Genomic DNA, 23,708 nt, shown 5'->3' on the forward strand with positions numbered 1-23,708 from the left:
GCTATTTCTGTACACTTGTACTGCTGGTATAGTCTCAAAGCCCGGCATGTCAGTAGTTCTTTTGGGTTTTCTCCATTTGTGTATCAGGGATCTAAAGGTCAGGAAATACCTCCATATTTTTAGCTGGTGGGTGATCTCAATTAGAGATAAGAGAAATAGAAAAGAGAGAGAGAGAGAGAGAGAGAGAGAGAGAGAGAGAGAGAGAGAGAGAGAGAGAGAGAGAGAGAGAGAGAGTCAAAGCTCAAATATACTGCCTGTTTGCTCTGAGGCATATTCTCTCTGCGCTCCATCACTGCTGGGTTGTTTCTCATCTGATAGGTCAGGAAGCCAAGTTCCCAACCCCTGGGAGTGAGACTGAGACGGAGCCAATCAAAAACACACCCTGAGGTATGGGCTGGGAGCCTGTGGTCACGGTGGTGTGTATGTCTGTATCGTTTCTATAAAGGTGGCTGGTGAAGACACTCTCCCTCTGCAATCCTTAGAGACAATTTGGATGGGCAATATTGCCTTTAATTGAGACAGATATTGCCAGGGGGACCAAATCAATGTGGGTAAAATAATAATGCACCATCTCTGGGCTTCCTATTTCAGGGAATTCATTCTTTTTTAGTATAACGACCTTCATTGTACACTGAGCTACTTTCCTACCTGGACCCACAGTGTTTACTAAAGTTCCAACACAAAGTCAAACACACATGTGCTAATACACAACGCTGTGTCGGTTTTATTGAACAAACTGCTTGCAGTCGTTTCCAAAACATGAAGCGGTATCTGGCCTGGACTGGTGTCAAGAAGAAAAACAAGGTTGTCGAAACTACAGTGTCTCACGCCTAAACCCTTTTGACAGTTTGTCATAAAAGGGTAACCTAGTTTTTCTGCGGTGTTGAGTTTATTTTTGTCCCACAACACTACTGAAGGTCCTTATTTTCATTTTTTGGCTATATGTTTCCAGGCAGAGGTAATAATAATAATACAAATAGCAAGGAAAAGAGGAGGAAAATAGATTTTTTTAATAATAAGTGTTAGAAACAGTAAAAACTACAACTGCTAAAACTGCTAAAACTGTACAAAGCAAAAACCATACAGGTAAAACATAAAATGGGGTTCAAAGCCAATTAAAGTTGTATTATATAACATTTTCATGAAGAAACTATTGCTGATTTGTGTTTGTGAGAAAATCCCCCCTGGTTTGGCCCATTACAGTACAGTCAACCTTCACACTGGCGGTGATACATTTTTTGGAAAACAATTAGGAAACGTAGGAAACTTATGATGATGTGTTGGCTCTTTTAAAGTCGGTGCAGTGTAGCATGGCAGAAATCGGCTTCGCCATTTATGCTTTGAACAGTAAAAAGAAAAAAAGAAAAGAAAAGAAAGAATTGGTTCTTTTGAGACTCCAAACAAGAGTGGAGACTAACAAGTGGCTCAATACAACAAGAATAGATTTTTTTGCTGCCTATTCTCATTAGATAAACCTCAAAGAAGCATCAGTGCCATGCTAGGGCATCAGAATCGATGCAGAGATGGCTGTAGGAATGGACAGGTAAAATTAAAAATCTCTAACAGGAATTAATAGCGGTGTGACTGTCGACTGAAGCTGACTATATCAATGCAGTTAGCACATGGGCAAGCCTAGCAGCAGGGGCCACAAAAATGTGCACTTTTTTCTGCATAGGGTCAGCATCTCTCCATGTGAGGTTTGTTGAGAATGCAGAAAGTAATGTGTCAAGTAATGTGTGTGTGTGTGTGCGTGTGTGTGTGTGTGTGTGTGTGTGTGCGTGTGTCTTATTAATGGTACCCTAGCATCTGGTGGATGAGCACGCTCCAGCCAAAGACCTTAGTATTTAGGTCCTGCACACCCACTCTACTTAAAATTGTGCTTTCTGCTTTTGTTAATGTGTTTTTAAAGAAAATCTACTACTGTTGTATTATGTACTGCATGTGCTCTGCTTATCATAAAACATTGTTTTTGCTTCATTGCAGTCATAATGTCACTTCTAGTTACACTCACAGAAATCAGGATTGATTAAATTAAGTAACATAAATATGCCAGTGCGTTACGACAAATCTTTAATATGTCTTCATATATAATATTTGCAACACTATTATCTGCCAAAAGTAATGTAACATTGTTTGCTAACGCAATATCTAACCAAGTACACTAGATGCCTTTCTCCATTCTTTTACAATGTTCAAAGCGTTTCTCTCTAAGGGCGCATCTGGGTGTTTATGATTACAAGGCAGGTAACTTGTCAGGGCTGGCGACTGGGACCAGGGTTTATCCAACATTAGCAACACATTATTAGCTGACTGATAGTCAAGCCAAAGGCTCATGTGATTTTAACAGGGAACACTGCTCCTTTACCCTGAGGAGTTGTTGAGTAACAACCGCTCCCACCACCAATCTTTGATTTACAACCTGTAGTTTAAAAAGGCATTAGGTAGTTTGGTAGGCACCTCTTAACTCTTTCCCATGTTTGCCCTGCATTGGTGGTTCTTCTGTTTTCCTCCCAGTTTGAAGCAGGCTCATATGCAGTCATATGCATTCAGTCTTGGCATGTTGAGTTCTGAATAGACTTCCCTGTGATCTCTCTCTCTCTCTCTCTCTCTCTCTCTCTCTCTCTCTCTCTCTCTCTCTCTCTCTCTCTCTCTCTCTCTCTCTCTCTCTCTCTCTCTCTCTCTCTCTCTCTCTCTCTCTCTCTCTCTCTCTCTCTCTCTCTCTCTCTCTCTCTCTCTCTCTCTCTCTCTCTCTCTCTCTCTCTCTCTCTCACACACACACACACACATTGTGAAGTGACAACTCCCTTGTAAGTATGTTATTTCAATTCAATTCAAGTTGTTCCTGAGAACATATAACTGCCTCACAACCAAACTGTGCAAAAGATCTCACATTTGATCTCACAACTACCGACTGACAGCGTCCCATCTTGCCACAAAACAGTGCTGACACTTCAGGATTAGGCAACAATGTGAGTTTGCACTATACAAGACTGAATGAATGAGCCCCAGCTTCAGACTGAGCTAACAAGATGTTGAAGTGTCATAGGTCTGGCCTTGTGGGACTAGATCCTGCAAGACTGAAAACCAAATGGGTCATTAGAATGCATGATAGTGACAAATAAAGAGAATAATAATGCAGATATGCACAATTTGCAGATAGAAAGCAGAAGACGACAACTTTGAGAGGTGTACTTGATTAGGTCAGTCAGAATTACAAAGTGAGTTTGAGGTCAGAGACTTTCTGTAATAAAAGTTGCATCACACCCACTTTATTTGCCCGCTTGCCTGTCTGCTTAGCAGTAAACAGTGATGACACATCCTGCTGCAATCTAATTGGCCACAGTGTGACAAATTGACTCATTTTACCCTCTCAAAGACAGTCCCAGACTGCATCAGGGGATCTGATATATGCTGACCTCCTCAAACTATGTGAACAAAGGCATGCCATTTTTACTGCAATTTTGACTTTTTTTCCAGGGATGCTGAAATCAGCTGTGATATCACCTGGTCTTGGTTTGATAAAAAATATTTTCACATAAAGTAGTATTCTATAAACTGGTAAATAAGGAAATTGCAAGTAATTATTTCTGTCAACTGGCCCATATTAGGTGGCACTAGGACTGATGACTGGCTGCTGTTCCTCTCAACTCAGGGACTCCATTTGCCTACCGCACAATTTAGCTAGTAATAGTCCTGAGGAATGAAAACAACACTGGAGTTCTTGAAGAAACCTAATATCCTGTGATTTCTGCTGAAAAGCAAGGTGTATTTAACACTGGGATAAAATGAGAGGAAACGTTTACAGCTGATGTACTGAATATGGGATCAATTAGGGATACGTTTAATTTCCGAAGCTTTATAATCTACACATGATACGGAAAATTTCCTTTAATACAGTTACAATATTGGCTGCTTAAGTGGCAACCAAAATATATATAATATCACACTGGTACACTTTAGGTAAACGATGCAACGTGTATTTTCATAACTAGACACAACTTTTTACACTGGAATTAATGGAAATATTTTATGTCTCATTTAAAGAAAATAGTCTCACACTCCTCAATTTGCTGTGACATTTAACACACTGATGTGTGAGTCATTAAAACTGCTGCTAATAGACTAATGTTGCCTTTGGGTATTTATCGGGCTCAATTTCATTATTAAAGATGAGGATTTGTCATGATCCCTGTCTGCCCGAGTGTTCCCTAGTGTTTCCCTCTGCCCCGCAGTGTGTGGCGGGGGCGTGTCCCTGTGTCTCTCTCCCTGTACACCTGCCAGTCATCCTGAACAAATACACCTGGGAGTCATCACGCCTTCACCACCCTGCTACATAAACCCTGCCCCAGCCACCAGTCCCTGCAGGATCACTGTTTGCTCTGCTGCAAAGCTTCCAGCCATGCCACTTCACTCAAGCCTACTACCTCTTTCCTTACTGTTCCTAAATAAATCCTTGTGTTTCACCCTAGCCGCTTGTGATGTGTCTGCATTTGGGTTCACTCACCTCAGCCTCATGACAGAATAATCCAGCCCAACATGGACTCAGCACACACCAACCAGCTTCCTGACTTCAAGCCGCTCATTCATCCTGGTAATTCTGATGGTGAGCTGATCACAAAGTAATTCCTGTCTGTTCACCATGAGGACCCTGCGCTGGCTAAGCAGCTCGTGGCCATACGATGGGAGACGATTGAACGCGAATCTCCCAAACATGTCTGCCATCCAGCCTTGGAGCCTGTCTTCCACCCAGCCTCCAAGCCCATTTGTCACCTAGCCTCCCAGCCAATCAGCTCCTTGCCTGTTCCCCCAGTCCACGCACCTGTCCTTGCCAGTTCATTGTTGCATATTGTTTTGATTCATGCTCCCAGTCTGTTGTTTGTTCCTGTTTCCTTGTGTTTATCTGTACTACTGACGACCTGTTCTTCAGTAAAGACTCCAAAATCTCATCTTGAACTCCCTGGTCTGCCTGTGAATAAACCTGCCTGCCCTCCCCATCATTTTTTTTTTTTTTTTTTGGCATTTCTGCTTTATTTGATAGTGACAGTGGAGAGAGAGAGGGAAGGCAGGGAATAGAGAGAGAAGCAACAACATGCAGCAAATGGTCCAAACTGGATTCAAACCCTGTACACTGACAAGGCTTTGAGCTACTGGAACATTGAATATTAAGAACATCAGGCCTTTCATTGGCATTGATGGTAACTCCTTTTCTAATTATTCAGAATGATCTGACTGAAGCTCAAGGTGTGAGCTAAACAGCAATAACAGTAATATTTATAAAGCTGAATAGGACACACACACACACACACACACACACACAGTTACTTATTGAACTGAACTGTCTGTTTTCTTACGGTTGTTCTTAAATGCACATAAAATGACAACATGATTAAGCGCCTAACCAATCTGAAAAACACTACAAACTAATTGTGTTTGTCTAGACGTTACAGGCAGAGAAAAGACAAACAAACAAAACAAAAAAAAAAAAAACATGACAAGCGTAAGAAATGGCTACACATAAGAGATGTTAAGCATTGCAAGGTGGACAACGTTGTCATGGATTGCTACCAAGAGCCAAGATCTCAGTGCGTAGTGAATGCGAAGTGGCATTTCTTCTTCAGATGGCTAAAAATGGTTGCTGTGCTGTTGGAAAGCGTGTGTTGAAAGCATTTTATGATCAGCCATAGAATGTGGATGGATAAAAATGATTGTGACATGTACATAGGTCTCACTGTGTTAATGAGTGAAGTCTGCGCTGATGCGTCTGGCTGAGTATGTGTGTGTGTGTGTGTGTGTGTGTGTGTGTTTGTATGTGTGTATGCGGCAGAACTGGCACTTGCTTTGCTTGTGGGTTGTCACACTGTGCGTCTGTAAATATTCATGCGAGTGTGAGTACAGTCAAGCCTGGGTTCAATTCAGTGCTCTAGAAGATATTCATATCCATAATACATCATTGTATGAGTTGAGAGAGACGGCTATAGCCTTGAAAGCTCCAGTGCATCCTGTCCAGCACTACAAACACCCACACTATATTGTGCAATGGGTTTTTGTATGATTGCACAGCTCCGAACAATCCCAGCAAAGGAATAGTTTTGAATATGATCAGAGCCTGTGTCCTTCAAAGTATAACTTCCAATCGACCTTCTGTCTGCCTTCTGTGCAGATTTGAAAAATGCAAAAAAGTCGGTTTGAAGAGAGGGGGAGAGGAGCATATTTGGGCTTTGATCGCATAGTTCAGAGTGACTCAAATCTACCGTTTATACTGGATATGGGGACATTTTCCCCCCAAGAGTATGACATCTGACCTTGAACATGGATTCATCTCCAGCAGCTGTTGATTTTAACCACTGCAGGGTGAACCGAGCGAGGTTTAGTGAGATAAATACAGAACCAGCATGTTAAAGTGATATTTTACCCTCAATGTGTAATTTATGTATCAAGTATTCACCTTGTGCTGCCGTCAACCTCTGATGAAGAAACCTTTATTTGAAAGCCTTCATGGTAAACTCGTATTCCAAAAACCACCGGCCATCTCTGATCCAACGGAAAAAAATTGTGTCTGTAACTTAACGATTTTACAACAGAAAAACGCTATCAAAAGTTTCATTAATAAAGCTCACACATGCTGTATAATCCAAGTCTCTGGTATGCAGACATATGGTCAGCACAGCTAAAACACTAAGATTTTTGCTCAAGCTATTTCTGTGCTTGAGTGGACAAGTCGCTTCGATGGCTCAGAGGCTTGTGAGTAGAGCTTACTTTGCCAGAGGTTGAAGGCAGCACACAGTGAGTACGTAATACAAAAATATCCATTATGAGTCAAGTATTCCTTAAAGTGCTATAGTTCACATCACTATATTTTCCAAATGTCAGTTTACAGCTCAAAAAAGTGTTCAAGTATGGAAACATTCTGTAAGCCTCCAGCCCCGAACTAGTCACAATGCCCTGGATTCCCAGAAGTTGCATTGTAAATGTGTTTCTGTGTGTTTGAAACACTTATATTTTATTTAGACTTACTAATATACTTCAGCAAGGGAACTGGAGACTGAAATCATGAAAAATCTTCTCCCCTTAACTGTTCTCCCTATTTTCTTTATCGTTATGTACACTTACAGCGGAGCCATTTTCATCAGTGCAAGAACTGGTGAATACTGGTTGTTTATTATATTGTCTTTCGCGTCTATTGTATCTAAAAGGACCACCTGCCAGCTTGAGTAGGGGTGGAAAGCTTTCCAGGGTGCGCTGCATAATTGCCACTGGGGGGCTGGTAAATAACAGCATGCTATTTCACAGACGCACAGCCCCGCCACCGTAATAAGCCAGTGTCGTTTGTTCTTTTCATTAGAGAAGGTCAGAGCTAATTTAGGACATTTCAGAGAGTGAGTGAGTGAGGGGATGAAGGGGTGAGCAAGGAAAAGGGGAGGGGTGTGCGGTGACAGGAAGGGGGGTGTAAGTGTTTACTTAGGTTGCTTAGGTTGTGGGTGGGATGGGAGGGCATAGGTCTGTGCTGCCACTGATAAGACAACAAAAAAACAAAAACAGCGACACAACTACACACACACACAACACTTGCTCACCAACCCACACTTACACATATTCACAGATTCAGTACCTGCACCAAAATGGGTTTGCCTGCGGTGGCTGAAGCCCCAGAAGCCCCAAAACTGTATTTAATCCCTCTTAACATGAGCCACAAAGCCATTTACACTAATATGTGCCATGCATCTAGTGTTTATGTGATTAAATGTGTGTGTGTATTGGGTGTGCGTGCGCGCATATGTTGGCGCATGTGTGTGTTAGAGCCTTAGGGAGCTTCATCTGTCACAGAGGTGAATAATTAGCAACATGTATCTATGCATCATAGCCCTGTGATTAATAACTGAACTCTTTAATGTCAATCCAATCACTCCTCATTATAGACCAGATCCTGTGTACTGAGTGCTTTCTGGATACCAAAAAAACAGACAGATGGGCTTGCGATTCCCAAGGTAGAAAACCAAACTAACCAACACAGACAACGCAGTTTGCCGAGGTGCCCTTAAGCGAGGCATCGACAGGAAGACCAAATATTCTGTGGCAAACAGTAGAAGATTGTGGGTGCACCGACTGAAAAGGTGCGAATGACTGAACATAACTTGTGAAGACGAATGTTGCAAAAACAGCCCAAGCATGCAGACCGCTTCATAATTATTATACACTTGCACATTAGCAAGAACTGGATGTTTCTATTTTATGTGGACTTGTCTGCTTCACCCACTGTTCGCACCAATGACAAACCTATCAGTCTTTTAACACATTTTTTTTAAAATGGTTTATATCTTCTTTCTTTGTTATCTCACAGTTTACTTTCTGCCATTTTCAAAGCAGCTCTCAAGGTGGCTTGCACAGTGACGTGTGTAACTGCACAGCAGCAGGTGACATGTAAGAAATTTGTCTGTCCACTGACGGTCCTTTGTGAATTGAAAGGCTTGATGGGTTTGCTGTGAGATGAATTTGAAATATACTAAAGTTATTATTTTAGCTAAAAATAGAATGCAATCCTGCAGGCCTTTGATAGAATCGAGAAATGCTTCCGATATCCGCGAGTAATAAAAGCTTTTAAAGCACAGTTAATAGTCAGAACCTGCTTAGTAAATGCATTATTCATTAATCCATTATGACTTCACTGTGATAAAATGGAAACATGATTGATTTTTCATTTCAAAATCTGCGGGTCAGGTTGGGCTTTTGTACTTCTCTCATGACTACACATCAATTTATACACTTCAGTATCCGAAGACTACGGATGGACACTTTTGAAGATCCAGTCATTAATATCTGATGATACATGGGACTTTCCAATTTGGGATGTATATCTATATAACATTCATTCATATTAATATTTATACGACCTGTATACAATATTGAAACAGGGTGTTAAAGATCATACTTTTGATGACTCTCTTGACTCATCAACTGCCTATTGACTTATTATGGGAGGAGGCAGGCAAGAAAACATGCTACTCCAGGAAGCCATTTTCCCGCCTGAGAAAATAGAACTCATATAAACATATTTATCTGGTGCACAACCTGCCTCTCATCTCTCAAATATCTCCACCTTGCTTGTGAGATGTTTGTCTGTGAATGTATGCTGATAACACGCCTCTAATCGGTTTGTTTTTTGCATGCTGTGGAATCATGGCTCTTTTTTTTTTTTTACATTTTTAATATTAAGGAGATTGTTAGTCAAAACATAAAATCATTGTGCAAGCAGTTCTCCTCTCTATACTGAATACTGTGCGATGCAAAAATACCTATCTAGTCATGAGGGCCCAACTGGACAATGTAATGGCACATCCGCCTCATTATTGCCTCTGCCCGTTTGGTTTCTGTGATATCATCTCAAGTAATCATCTCAAATAAATTAATTCTAAGCTCTTGGTACAAGGAAGCTACTAAACATCGCTCCCTGCTTGATAATCAAACAGCGCTGACACACTTTATTCGCAGAGTCTACATCAGTAAAATGTAGCTTTGTTGATGTAACTATTAGCTTCATTAGCTGTAAATGGCTTGTTTGCAGTATTGTGAACAAACAAGTATAAGCACCTTGTAATTTGAGAGTCACGGCTTGTTTATATTTGACTAATTTAAAAAATGGTTGTTACAAAACTGACTGATAGTGGGTCATAGTGAGCACTGTGCTGGCTGATCCAGCTGGTTGCTATATTTAATCTGGAATAGACACAAATGATTACTGTGTGCTTAGGAAAAATTCATACGTGCATGAGCTTTCATGGTCCCTGCCTGGTCCCTGTTTTCCTTTTATTTGTTCCAGCTCTCTCTCTTTTCTCTGCGCTCCTTGGCTGCCTGTGTGTTTCCCTTCAGGTTCCTCCCCGGGTCCTGTAGTCCTGCCCAGCCTGCCTTCCCCTGCACACCTGCCCCGCATCAGCCAAGTCAGCTGTGCCCTTTGTAATAGCAAAGAAAATTCAGACGGAGGGAGAAGGTGCAAATCAGCTCAGAGGCAATGAGAGGCAATGTTCTCAGCAAGTTGTAGCTGCTGCCCATAGTGGACCTTGTGTAGGAAGCTATTGTTAAATATACTACAAACACATTTCTGTTACTTTATATAAATACAATGCACCAAAATGTTATAGACATAATGTGCATTGTGCATTGAGAGGAAAACCTACAACTTTCATACACGACACAGAAGACAGTTTTTGAATGAAAACAACAAAGGTCTATGTCATTAAATCACAAAAGATGTTGTTTTGCTTAAAAGACTGCTGAACTGAATGAATTAAACATGGCACAGTGTTGCTGAGATCAGACATTTTTCAAATGTGTTGCTCAAACAAGCCTCATGTATTCAAGCCTCATGTACTTTTATTGGTAGACAAAAAAAATATGCTCAACCCAATTAAGTTTCAGCACGGAGGTGTTCTTTTGTCCAAAATGCTGACGAAAGGAGCCTGTGAATGCACTGTCTCACTGCCTTCCCGTCTCTTGTATTGCCTTCCCACTTTGTCCTCTTCAAGCCAATCTTCTTGTTTCCCTCATGTTTCTGTCCCGTGCCCCCTCACAACTGTGCCTTCTCCACTGATTAATTCTTCTGTGTATAAATGCGTGTTCCTGTGTCATTGTTCTTTGCTAAATTGCCTCTTTCAGTCCAGCCTGTTCAAAACCTGTGCCTGTTTTTGAAGCTTGCTCGTAGGTTTTCTGCCATCACCTGCTGTTGTTGAACCTCTGCCCGATGTTTGCTTGCTGGAGATAGGCACCTTTTTTGTGGTAGGCTGTACCCACCATCACACTCCTTTTTGGGCTTTCCTTGCCCTGCGATCAGGCTTTCCATTTAGGTGACTCCATTTGCAAGTTATACGCCTTTTTGTGCTCAGCAATGCCTACTGCCAATCAGCATGAAAAGTTGAATCAGTACTTTCTTGGCCCATGAATGACCTCTCCGCAGAGTTTTGTGCACAGCCATTCATAACTCAAGATGTCCTGCGAACAAACAATCAGACAAACAAACAGACAGACAGACGGATTGGGGTAAAAACATAATCCCCGTCCAACTCTGATGGTGGATGTCACTAATTATTACTTTTAAATTGCTGTAATTTCAGTAATGATTTCTGCCAGAAGTACCCATGTCATAAGAAAAACAAATAAGCTACATAATGCTGTTGGTGAATGACAGCAGCGTGTATCCCCAAAACAACCTGACTGCTCAGCAGGGATTTTTGGTTGGCATTTCAGGCAAAAATGGTATTCGATATTCACAGAGAACTATTTTACAATCCCCTCCTCCAGAATCATGCTTGTCATCTTTCTGATGGGGGCTGTTATTTACTCTTACATCTTCTGATGAAAACATCTTGAAAACATCTAAATAAAAGGTATCTGTGGCAGGATGGGACATGGTGAATCTGTAGTAATATCTCCAATCTGTTGTGTTGGGTATATAATTTACTATGCAGTCTTGCTACTGTAAGGAACTTTGGGTCAGAGCGTCTGCCTCGTGGCATCGATGCAGATTAAAATGGTGAGACAACTGTTGTTCATGTCAACAAGGCCCTGAAGCAAGTTATGTTGAGTTTTACATCACAGTATTTGTCAAGCCTGAATAATACAGGAATTTGCAAAACACCTTGACTGATGGTAGCAGCTGCAAGCTCTCTCAGTTGAGGAGAAAGTTAATTACAGTAGCCTGTTCTTGTCCTGTTTCTCTGCATGTTTCATCCACATGCTTGATGTGCTGTAATGTGCTACAGTAGCTAACTTTCCAAAGTTGACATGCCATTAGAATTCACCCCCCCGAGAATAGCCTTCCTCTCAACCTAATTAACAATACAAGAACATATTGCCCTGCATTTCCCCGTGGTTTATCACTCCATGCACAGCACTGTCATTAGAGCACAGGACAAAGCAGTGGCAGAGAGAAGAGGCAATTACCTGTAAACTGGTTTCATTACGAATAAAAAATGAGGAGACAGCTTGAGAAAGCGTTACATTTGCACTCAAGGAGCAAAAGACGGTGGCTTTGATAGGAGGCAATTTGGGCACGAGATTTAATATGCTCTTCTTCATAATGTGTTTGGATGATAGGGAATCTGCTCTTAATTGGGATCATTTTTGCTATTTGGAATTACACAAGACATAGTCTCCCAGAGCTCTACTCAGAGCGACAGGAGAAGTCAATAGAACGACCCGGCTCTCCAGCTGAGTAGCTGGAGCTTGTAGAGAATGGGCAGGTTGAGTGATAAACGACTGTTATTTCTTAGGCTGCAGCCAACAAAATAATGATCAAATTCCACCTTTGACTGAGAAATGGTGTTAGTAATGAGCTGTTGGCCTTGTTGCTCAGCCTGGTCTCACGGCATTTTGCGAGATAATAATGAAATGTTATCTATAGATTTATGTACATGAATTGTCCTTTTTCCTGACAGTCAGCACGACTTTCAGAGTAATGTATTTCAATGGGAAATATGTTTTGCACAATGCCCCGTGAGGCAGTATAAAGAGTGAGAAAGTCTGCATTATTAGGAGGAAGACAGGGTGGCAAATGGATCAAACTCTGAAAAAATAACAGCCAGTGGATTAAATACGAAGGCACACCTCAGGTAAATGCATGCAAATGTGAAACAAGCAAAAATAAAACTCAGCCACTTGCCGCTCCCTGTCCTAGACCACTTCATGCAGGTCATTCTTTCCAAGTTAACCCACTATTTTCAAGTCAATAGTCCTTCCAAATTCCAATAGAGAAAAAGGAGAAAAGGTTTTTACATTAGTGGGAAAGCCCTCTAATGTAACAATACAATACACAAGGCAATTGACCTATCAGCAGGCCGTTAAATGAAACAGGCAAAAAGTCCAATAAAATAAAGGAGAAAAAAATTATGTGACTAGTCTCTCAATTTCGAATCAGGCAAAGCAGTAGTGACAGTCTCAGTTCTGTAGGGATGCAAAGACATGCATTAACGTTTGTCATAATTATTCACATAAGCATTAAACCAACAGTATGAGAGTATTAAAGACACTTGTGCAAAACACTTCCATGACCGAGGTAGGTGTGTGATAACATCTGTGAGCAAGCAGATATTCATGCTGGGTATTTCAGCAAGCCATTTCTAACACACACACAAGAGCAGTGCTGCATACGGGAACATCTGTCTGGAGTATGTGTGCAGACTTAATGACATGTTCAAAGAACAAAGTAACACTTACAGCTTCACGCACGACGCGTACCTCGACCAGGGAGCAGGGACACCATGCAGCAGCGGGAGAAAAACACCAGGACACAGCAGAAGAGAAGCATCCTGGCGTACTACTACAGGTATTTATTTCCAGGGGACTGATGTGGAAAATCACCGCACTGTTTGTAGCAGGCTGAATGATTGACATGGGGGCTGACTGAACCTAGTGGTTACACTTAACCATTACCTTTGGCCAACCTTAAAATGATCTCTTTCTAACCTTAACCAAGCTGTTGGCTATAGCTGTTGGAATTTAACCACTTCTGGTACAGAAAAATTGTGTTCATGGACACAAATTAAACATGCACAAACAGGCAGTTTTGTGCTCTTGGATACAAATTAAATTTGTGTCCCCTTAGCATGCAAAAAAGTGGACAGTCCTCGTCCATGGACATACATTTGAATTAAATTTTGTGACTACTGCATGAACTGCCATGAGAGAGGGTTGCGTAGGTTTGAAGGCTCAAAGGCATCAGTATTGGGACATTGAAGAATGGCATTGAAGAAAAGATGCATTTGTGTGGGATGCTTCTAAGTGCCAACAGGCAGGGTCAATACTACAGTGTCAATATAGTGTATGCTCGACAAACTAGCACACGTTTTCTGCTCATAACAACCAGCATCACATACCAAGTATCAGTCACTGAGAGAATTAATCAGCCATTAAGTCACTGAAAAATACAGTGGCATTCCTGTGAAGCACATAACTTTACAGTAGTTAAGGAAGAGAAATCAATTTTGAGCTTGACAATGAATTCATAAACGATCAAAAAAGACTCCCACACCTTTTCTTCCCCGAAGAAATTAAAATAAGCTCTTAAAAAACGAATAATAACAAGTTCCTTATCTTTACTGCTTGGGGGAACAAACTGTAAAAGAATAATGGAAAGTGAGGGGATATAATTAAGTGAGAAAGATGAGAGAAATGCACACTCACACACATAAGTGCAGATGGATAGATAGATAGATAAAGACAGACTGTAAAAGACAATAGCTGCAGAAAAATTAATATAAGCAAGAGTGGGCAGTAGGTGAGAGAAAGAAAAAGGAGGCAAGAGAAAAGAGTTGGAAGGCTCTCCAGATAAACAGTCGGGCTCTGTGTTGTCATTGTGTAGTTCAGCCAACTTGGTAATTTGATCCAATAGTCTTTTGGCAAACAAATAACAAAACACAGAAGCCCCTCCCCCAACCAAATGAATAGTTTTGGAATAATTGCATGCACACATCCTTTGGCTGTCATAATGGTTTAGATACTAATGCTGATACATATTAGAAAAAAAGCACACCCACATGGAATAAAAATATGAACAGAAGTGAAAATATACATCATAGTTACTGTGGGTGGAACAGCTTGGAACCACAGTCGGCTGCAAGCTTTATCTCTTTGCCTCATTTTCTGTGGATTGGTTTTCCCTGTGGTGGATTCCCACATTAAGCCTTTACCTCAAATTTTGTGATTACACTGTTCACTGCCCACAGCACACACACACACACACGCAAAACACACACTGAACCACATACAGACATCAGGGTTTCCCCCGGTGTATTACTAGCCAACTCCCTGCCAGGCCTAAGCATTTGCGGGTATGTCAACACACTCAACAGGAACTGGTGTGTGTGATCAGCGAGTCTCCTTTAGCAGCGACCCGCCGTGATTGTGGTTGCAGTCAGAGCCTGAACAATGTCTCTAGATGGTGGCAACAGGGAGAAGACAAAAACAAAATACCTTGTCTGTTTTGCAGTGGAGTTGAACACTAAAAAATGAAGTGGTGTGGCGGCAGGCAGACACACCAACAGAAACATCTCTCCTCAAGGTTTTTTTTTGTTTTTTTTTTTGCTCCATGTCATCAGAGTTTGTGCATTAGACACAGTAAACGCTTTGCTGACTTCAATGTACAGCAGCACAGGAGAAACTGTGAGCACAACAGCATGTAAGTACACTCGCCTATCATGTTCACCTCTGCTCTTGCTTTGTTTGTATTTTAAGGATCTTTATATTATAGGCTATAATGTGTTGTTTTGCTGATCATACATATTGAGTCCCTATTCGTTCTATCTGTAACAGATACATGGATTTGTATTGGCTCAACCCTAGTTTACCCTCATTTTAAAATTTAACAGTAGCTACCTGGCTTTCCTGACCTGAGAGCGACTGTGCATCAACACATGTCCCTTCCAGCTGTCACACAAATTAGTTGCATTTTTAGCTTTCAGTACCAGGTAGGTACTTCTACATTTTGTAGCTGATCAAAAACAGCCAGTGTGACACATTTAACTTGGAAAGGAGGATAATGTCAAAGACAAAGAAGCAAACAAAAACTTTAGACAGCTTTTAGAACGCCAAAGCAGATGATAGCAAGGATGACAGAGAGGAGACGGCTAACATTAGCCGCCCCTGCAGCACACCTCTTCATCAGTAGGACAGCCGGGTTCCAATATTGATAGGTCAAATGAAGGAGACGCAGCCTCTAAACACTATGTAACTGGTTGGAATGCTGAATGACTTAGGAACCACAAATACAGCCGCTGGCTACACAACACTGGGCATGATAAGTTATAGTACACCAGCTGAATATGATATTTGTACACCAGCCAATCAAGACTTGACAACGCACAATTTAAGTACAGAATATTTTAATTGTGGTTTGTTGTTTAAGAAATGACTTATCAACAACATTAGTTGGGATATTTTCAATCCCCTTGTCAGCTTTAACCACTTGACTTTATGTAGGGCCCTGTTTAATATGTGTTTACGTAGCTGTGTTCATTACTGATTTACAGTAATTCAGTCGAAGATTTAATTATCGCAGAAACTAGGGTCTTAGCCGAAAATCAATCCGTGATTGGAAGATTGCTATCTCTTGGTTAAATGCACGCTATTGTGCAGTGTGCTATGGGCTGATGGTTGCTGTCTGGTTCCTGTTAGATGTGTGATGACATCCTGGCACCAATTTTTAGCCAATAGTAGGACTGCAAAAGCAAACCATGTAACGCTGCCATCAGTGTGCGATGTCACGTCCATGCTTGGCTCTTGTCAAGCTGCCCACATCAGGCCACCCATGACCTCAAGCCTCAAGCCTCGATCAAAACACTTACCACCTGGCCTAACAACTTTTCTGGGGGGAAACCCCCGGAAATGGCAGCAATGCAGAATGCAGACTAGCACAAACAGACACAGGCATACAGAAACACTCAGCGCACACAAACACCGAAATGCACACTTAAAGACACACAGACAAACAAACAGAGAGAGAATCATACAAGTGTTTACGATGTAGCGTCTGATGCACGGGAGTGCCTGACACTATTACTGTTTTTTAGTGAGAGAGGCATTGAACCCCACTGTTATTCAGCTCACTTCACAGCACTTTCACTCACTTTCAGCCTACTTTCATAACCCACTTCAAAGGCCACCTGGATATACCGTACACCTTTGCCCATGTCTGCCCTCATAGCTGCTTCGCGCCCTACCAGCGTCTCTCCTCCCTCCCTCCCTCCGCTCTCTCTTTTTTTGCTCAGACCTTGTGATTCATCTTTCACCTTTTCTTTTTAACACCCATAAGTTCTTCTTCACCTCCCTGCAACCTTCCCTCTCTTCCATCTTCCTCTTTAACTCTATCCCTTCCTCCACTTCCCTCAGCTGTCCATGTCTTATTTCTCCTCTGCTCCCAGAGATAGAGGCTTTGTTGCTGCTGTCAAGGGAGGTGACGATGGTAAACAAAGCAGGGTAGGAGCTTTGTAATCGAAGAAAAGAGAACAACTGTGGAACGACATTTCCTGTGACCACGGTGGCATGCTGGAAAGGGATAATGGCGATACCTAGGGTGTTGAGTGCTGCAGTTCTTGTACGGCTGAACAACAGGACATAAAATGCTATGCTAGTACTCAGTGGTGGACAAAGTATACAACCCCATTGCTTGAGTCACTTGTACTCCAGTACAAGTGGAAATCGCTCTGTCAAAGTTTTACTTGAGTACCGGAGTACGTTGATTTAAAAATACCAAAGTACATTTTCTTTTTAATATTAATGCATTGCTGGATTGCTCTCACAATGCATTTACAGAACCTCGTAACTCTCTGAAAACACCTACTGAATGCACCGACTTGCTTGTAGAACCACATTGCTACACAAAAGTACTTACCACTGCTGGGTTAGTCATTTGCACTTTGCTGACAAAATAAAACGGATGTGTTTTACTTTGAAAGCAGAAGTCTTGCTTGCTCTTCACAGAGCTGGATGACATATTTTTACTTTTCCAACAAAGTCAGTTAAGGGCTGGTACTGTGATTGGTTTTTCCCCTGTGAGGAACACAGCATGTGGCCAATCATATTTTAGAAAAGAGAAAAAATTCAACAGCTGACTTCAAAGTTCTGCTTAGTACATAACAAGCAACAGTAACCTTCATAGGAGTCATATAGTGGAGTCAAAATACAACATTTTTGTTTGAAATGTAGTGGAATAAAAGTCATACATTTCCCAAAAAATAAAAAATAAATAATAGATAAAAATTACTCAACTACAGATAATCAGCAGATGTACAATACTCAAGCAAATGTTCTTTGTCACTGCTAGTACTTCTCAGAAATTGCACTGATGTTGCTTTCACTGACACTCACACATGTACACACTGTTATGCAGCTCAGCCAACACCCGTTAAACACTCTACTTACTTGATTGCTTGAGAGGCAAACCCTTTGCAGAGATAGTGCAGTTAATTGGACTCATTTGCATGGTGCTAGGTTCAGTGTCTGTCTGTCCTCACTCAAGTGGAACATTGAGTTCTTGAACTCTATTTGTCTGACACCAAACTGCTGCAATTTTAGTGTTGTCTATTCACAACATGCACTCTAATTTCTAATATACTGACTGGATTTGTTTTGGGGGTGTAATGTGTATCAAGGTGGGGGTAGAAGTGATATAAACAGAACAGAAAGCTTGGGATTGGCAGGTTGGCAGTTTGAATCCTGGGACTAGCTGGGAAAATCTTGACAGGAGAACTAGACTCTCACTTTCTAAAGTGCTAAAATCTTTAAAAGATGCCAAGCTAAACCACTGCACATACGTTGCAATAAAAAGTAAAAGACTGTAGTTGTAACAGACGGGCATATGCGTGTGAATGTATGTGTTTGTGTGTGTGTGCGTGCATTTTTGCGTCCCTTGTCGACTTGCCCCTGATTAAATACAAGTTTTCAAAATTCTTCAATATTCAGGAACTTAGAGCCAGAAAAAAAACTGTCTAAAGCCAAATACAATCACTTGAAATGAATCTTTTAAAAGAATGGGAGGAAGGAAGATGGCATCCCACTACCCTTCCTGTCTTGGTGAGTGCGCTAACCTGATCAGAGGCATCTGAGAGCCAGCAGGGACCCAGAGGCAAGGTGTTTTACTGATGGATCATAGTGGGATAGGGAGAGAGAGAGCTGAGGAGGCCAATACTGCCGGGCCATCCTGATGGTCTGAAACAGCAGATCTGAGGGAGTGATGTGGAAAAAGCAAACTATGTGTCCTAATGGGATCCTAGATCTGCACTATCTTGGAGCCTTCATGTCCCTGCAGCAGCCCTGATACCAAACACCAGTGGATCAATCGATGGCTATGCTTCGCCTCCCATTCCGGTGCATCCTCCCCTCAGGCTGTCACAATGTGTTCAAACCACAGCCCTGTTTTGACAGTATCTGGCTGCAGAGGAGTTTAACTCCACTGCATGACAATGGCATTGCAATTGTTAGTTATCAGTGGGAGTGTATTATTTCACATATAGGCTGTAGGTTTCTTATATAGGAATGAGGTCAATTTGAGGCGGGGTGAGTCAGAATGGCATTCACCGTATTAAGACTAATGGCTTGTCTTAGCTTCTGTTAATTACTGTGCACTACTTATTTTCAAATTAACACTCAGCTAAGGGATGCATATTTTTATGCATGTTTAAGTAAGCTATTTCTAAACTAATCCAGGTGCAACTGTTTTAATTACATTCTCCCATTCAGTGTTACCTCTTTTTGTCACTAAACCATTTATTACCATATTAACAAAGCATACCCACAAGTGACATTTCAACTAGGCTGGCTATTAATGCCATATTGCAAATATGTTATCGTTTAGTTCAAATAGAAAGGCCATTTCACTCCATTCCCATGTCAAGAAAGTGTGAAAAATGTTCACAGCCTAATTAATTGCAATGTATGTTGCATGCTAATTAGAATCTCTTCATGTGTTTTCCAGTACCTGATTTTTGCCACAAATGTCAAAAAGTGCAAAACAAGATATAAGTTTTCACTCTACATAAGTTATAGTGCAGTCACATCAGCATTTCAAAGTAAAACTAACTTTAATGGTCATTTATGCTTCACCAATGCTTTCTTTATATGTGCAGCCATACATTGTTTTTAAACCATTGCATTGTGAATATTATATTACCTGTAGTAAAGTGGCAGCACTCCTTGTTTTATCAATGCTTTATACTGTATGATTCTGTTGTGTGTTCACCACCAGTAGTTGTAAAACTGTCAGTACTCACTACACAGTTGATTTTTCACTTCAAAAAATATTATAAGTAAAGTTAATGATGAAATTGATCTTTACTGAATTGGTCTTTGTTTGTTGGTGTAGAAAAATATCATATGTATGTCGCTTTGGATAAAACATCTGCTAAATGTGAATTATAATTGTAATTGTAATGAAAATGTAAAGGTAACTGTTTTGTATCCTCCGAATTCAGCCAGAAGAAAGAAGTAGCCTTTCAAATCTTTTCAAATGGGACAGCCTAGTCGTGCCGCTGTGATTGTCTTCAAATGCAGCCTTTAAAGACTGCAGCCCCTGAATCAAGACACAGCTACAGAGTCTAACGAAGACGAACAGGGCAGTGCGTCCAATCAGCAATGATCCTAGTCAATAGATACCCATCTGTTCCAATTTGAGTTAATGTTTTTGTGTTTTCTGATTTGTGGTTGTGGTTGCTGTTTTGCCATTGTGGTTTGGCTTTTTTTGTTGTATTTTCTGATTTGTCATTGTGTTTTCTCTTTTGTTAATTTTATTTGCATTTTGTTGTGTTTTGCTATTGCAGTTGTGTTTTTCAGGGCTTGGGTTTTTTCACAAGCGATTCCCTTTTCACAATAGCAGGTGAGCTGCGTGTGGAGGCGCCGTGTTCTTAATGATGTATCAAAACAATCAAAACCAATGTGGTATCGCATGACACTTTTTGTCCAATACTCTGTAATAGAGAGGCAGTTAAGAGCTGGATATCAGCATTCAGTACCTTTATGGTGTCTTCTTTATCTCAGCAAACAAAAGTGCTGGTTACATGGTGACTGACCACGAAAGGGGTGGGAAGTGATGTGTAAGTACAGTACAAAATATTGTATGTGTGGGAAACACCGGGTCCTTGTTATATAGAGATTAAAGCTATATCAAACAGTATTGCATACATTTTTACAGTAAATGACCCTTTGCAATGTCAGAATCATCACTGTGGGCCAGCTTTCTGCCATACAGTTTACAGTCACCGTGTCATTGTTTTCTCATGCAAGCTTTCTAAATTTCTGTATCGGCCCAAATAAGCTCTTCCTCTGCTAACCTAACCCTAACCCTTCCTTTTCACCCTCTCGCCGCTTCAGCTTCATTCAAAACTTTCCTGAAATCGCACATTCTGCAGGAAGAAAGTATCTCGATTTCAAATCAGTGCCGCCGCCACTGCAATCAGCACTGCAGCAGCAGAAAAAGGTCATTTAAAACTAAAATAATCCAAGTAATCCAACAATAGTCTTGGGAGACTGAAATGTATCCCTCATTTCCCTACCCAAAACAAATTTTTTCACTTACATAACATGACTTTGTGTTTTGTACAAGTGATCTACTGTGAACCCAGAAGCAGGACTGGCTGTGTAAAAACACAGTTTGAGCTCTCAACACCTTCTAGTGGTCAGAAATTGCTTAGTGCAGCTTTAAGCCTCTGATCATTAACCGACATACTCACCTGAGTTTTGATTTTGGTGCCCATATCATGTTCTGCAGGGAAAAAGGCTTTGAAAAACTCAGTTGTTCTCCAGACTGACTTTATTTCCACAGTATAGGCCTCAGGTTCCTTTTGTGGGAACATATGATGTTTTTGATCTCAGAGGAGCCCCTGATGAACCCTTATTTTTAGAGCCTACATAGTCCAATATCATTTCTCTTTTTCTCTGTAGATCTATCATTCATTTATTCACTCTTTCTTTTCCCTCCGCCCCCAAACATAATGTCAGACGACTAGATTGGATTTGCCAGGGTGCATTTCCATTTCGACCAGTGGGACAGTATCTTCCTAAGTCATCCATCCATGATGTGTTGCATCAGATAGAGTCCCCTTCTCCCAGGGCCAATGCCTGCCCAGGCTCCCATTACGTGTCCCCCCTGTCCCTTAATGTAATATAATATTCCTGCAGTCCCACAGCCACCCATATCCCCAAACCCTAATACAGGTTCCAAATCATATTTTTCTGTGGAAAACCTTCTGACAGAAATTATATACATGCATGTTTTTCTATAGTGCATCCAACTGGCTCAGTCTCCATGTCAAAAAAGATGATTTATACACTGGAGACACTGCAAATATAAATTCACAAAACAAAAGGCTATTTTTCCTGCAGTAGAATGGATACATCTGTGTCCTTCGAAATTGTGTGCACACCAGAATATAAGATTTCAGAACTGTAAGAAACATACAAGTAAATAGAATAGAATAGAAACACATCGTCACTTTTTCTCCCCGAACCTATCGCTCCTGGTTTGATGTTACAACAGCGGCCACACGCTTGTGTTGTTGGGAGTGGTCAGTGTACCAAAAGGGACTGCCTAAAGCGAATTTCATGTTTTTTCACACCGACTACCCTCACTTCACTGGGTTTTGTTTATTACACCCTTGTGCCTGTAAGGCTTAGGGCACTTGGGAGGTAAATTTGTGGGTGCCACAGGGAAGGCCTTTTGCTTGAAGTTGTCCATGAGAAGTCTGTGCAGACAAAGCACTGTGAGTATAAGACATCCCCGGTGAGCCTAAACCACTACTTGTATGACATTAATCATCAGCCACATGTGCACAAACAGCGCACACATGCACTTTCACACACAATCTACTTTAGGCAGACAGTCTGCCCGCTACACACAGGTGCATCCCGGCTCACAACAGCCATGAGTAATTGCTTTCCTTCCTTTTCCCTTTGTCTTTGAAAAAGCAGAGGGTGGAGGCCAGTATCTAGCAATGCTTCGTAAAGAAGGAAGTCATCTGCATGCACATGATGGGGTGAGACAGTGCGATCCGTGCTGTAGCAAGAAGGGACAACTTAAAGCTAATGGCATGTGATGCCCAGCTGTAGGCTCAAATCTGTTGGCGCCATCTGCTTTGCCTTGCTAGTTTGAATGTTCTCACTTCATCAGTGACAAACATCTTAAAAGAAGCTGTGTATGCCACTAAATGCCTCTAATAACTATTGTAGACTGCTATTGTAAGGCTCTTGGGATCTTGAGAGTGCACTACGGTGAACAGCCTGCTGAGCGATTCATCACGTGTACAGATTTCCAGGATAATACTAAAAAGTGCCACTAAAGTGTTGTGACATGGGAGTCGCTACTGGATCAATGATTCAATAAGGGCTATCACAGAGGCTAATCTATATTTGATAAATGTTGTTTTGCATTTGGAAAAGGTCACGTGTCAACACTCCAAATTAATTGGCAATTTGCAAAGAGCATCTTGCCACAAACTGATATTACCTGCTTGATATGGATTTCATTTGTGGGTCATATTTCCTCTGTTGAAAACTTAATTTCAAATCGGAGTGCAATTAAAATTATTGGTTGCTTTTGTCTTTGAAATAACATAGTGTCTGTCCAAGTAAAAAAAAAAAAAAACTGACTGTGCAGTTAACTCTTTAGGTGCAATGATCTAAGAGACTTCATTCAACATGCACAAGAGGAAGACTACTATAGCTCCTTATACAAAAAGCATAGTGCATGTTTGGCATCACAGCATATGGTGGGCACAAAGACAGCTTTGGTTCTCAATTCTCATTTCATGAAATGACATACTCATTTAAATAAACCATTTATGTATTAAAAAAAAGTAATCGGTAATGCCTTCCAACTCCCATTTCCCTGACCTGTAACCTGTGTGATCTGTTGTTCGTAGCAGTAAGGGTAGTGTAGCAAAAAAAAAAAAAAAAAAAAGTGCTCCTCATGTTAAAAAAAACATTTATGAAGCAATATTGTCATTGTCACCATGATCTGCTGGGACGACCCTGGACTATACAGTGCAAGGTGTTTGTTCAGTCACTTTATGAAATGAATTAAAATACCTTGTAATTGGGTAAAGTAATCCCTACCTCTGATTAATGGGGAAAATGCCTTGTAAGTTGCATGATGTAAACTGACTTTGGAAACACAAACCTATTCCCTGCCAGTAGATTTAAAAATTCAGTAAACATTAAAAATAGCCACTAATCTA

The 23,708-nt window shown here is 41.0% G+C and overlaps 1 long non-coding RNA gene across 1 annotated transcript; it reads left to right on the forward strand.

Annotated features, from left to right (window-relative positions):
* The first annotated feature begins 4,446 nt into the window (after positions 1 to 4,446).
* LOC115356313 (uncharacterized) lies at positions 4,447 to 17,610 on the forward strand. Its single transcript, XR_003927950.1, has 3 exons — positions 4,447 to 4,457; positions 6,362 to 6,365; positions 17,507 to 17,610. It is a non-coding gene; the product is annotated as an uncharacterized LOC115356313 (long non-coding RNA).
* The last annotated feature ends 6,098 nt before the right edge of the window (positions 17,611 to 23,708 follow it).

This window comes from Myripristis murdjan, chromosome 24 (genome assembly GCF_902150065.1).
Source record: "Myripristis murdjan chromosome 24, fMyrMur1.1, whole genome shotgun sequence".
Lineage (NCBI taxonomy): Eukaryota > Metazoa > Chordata > Actinopteri > Holocentriformes > Holocentridae > Myripristis > Myripristis murdjan.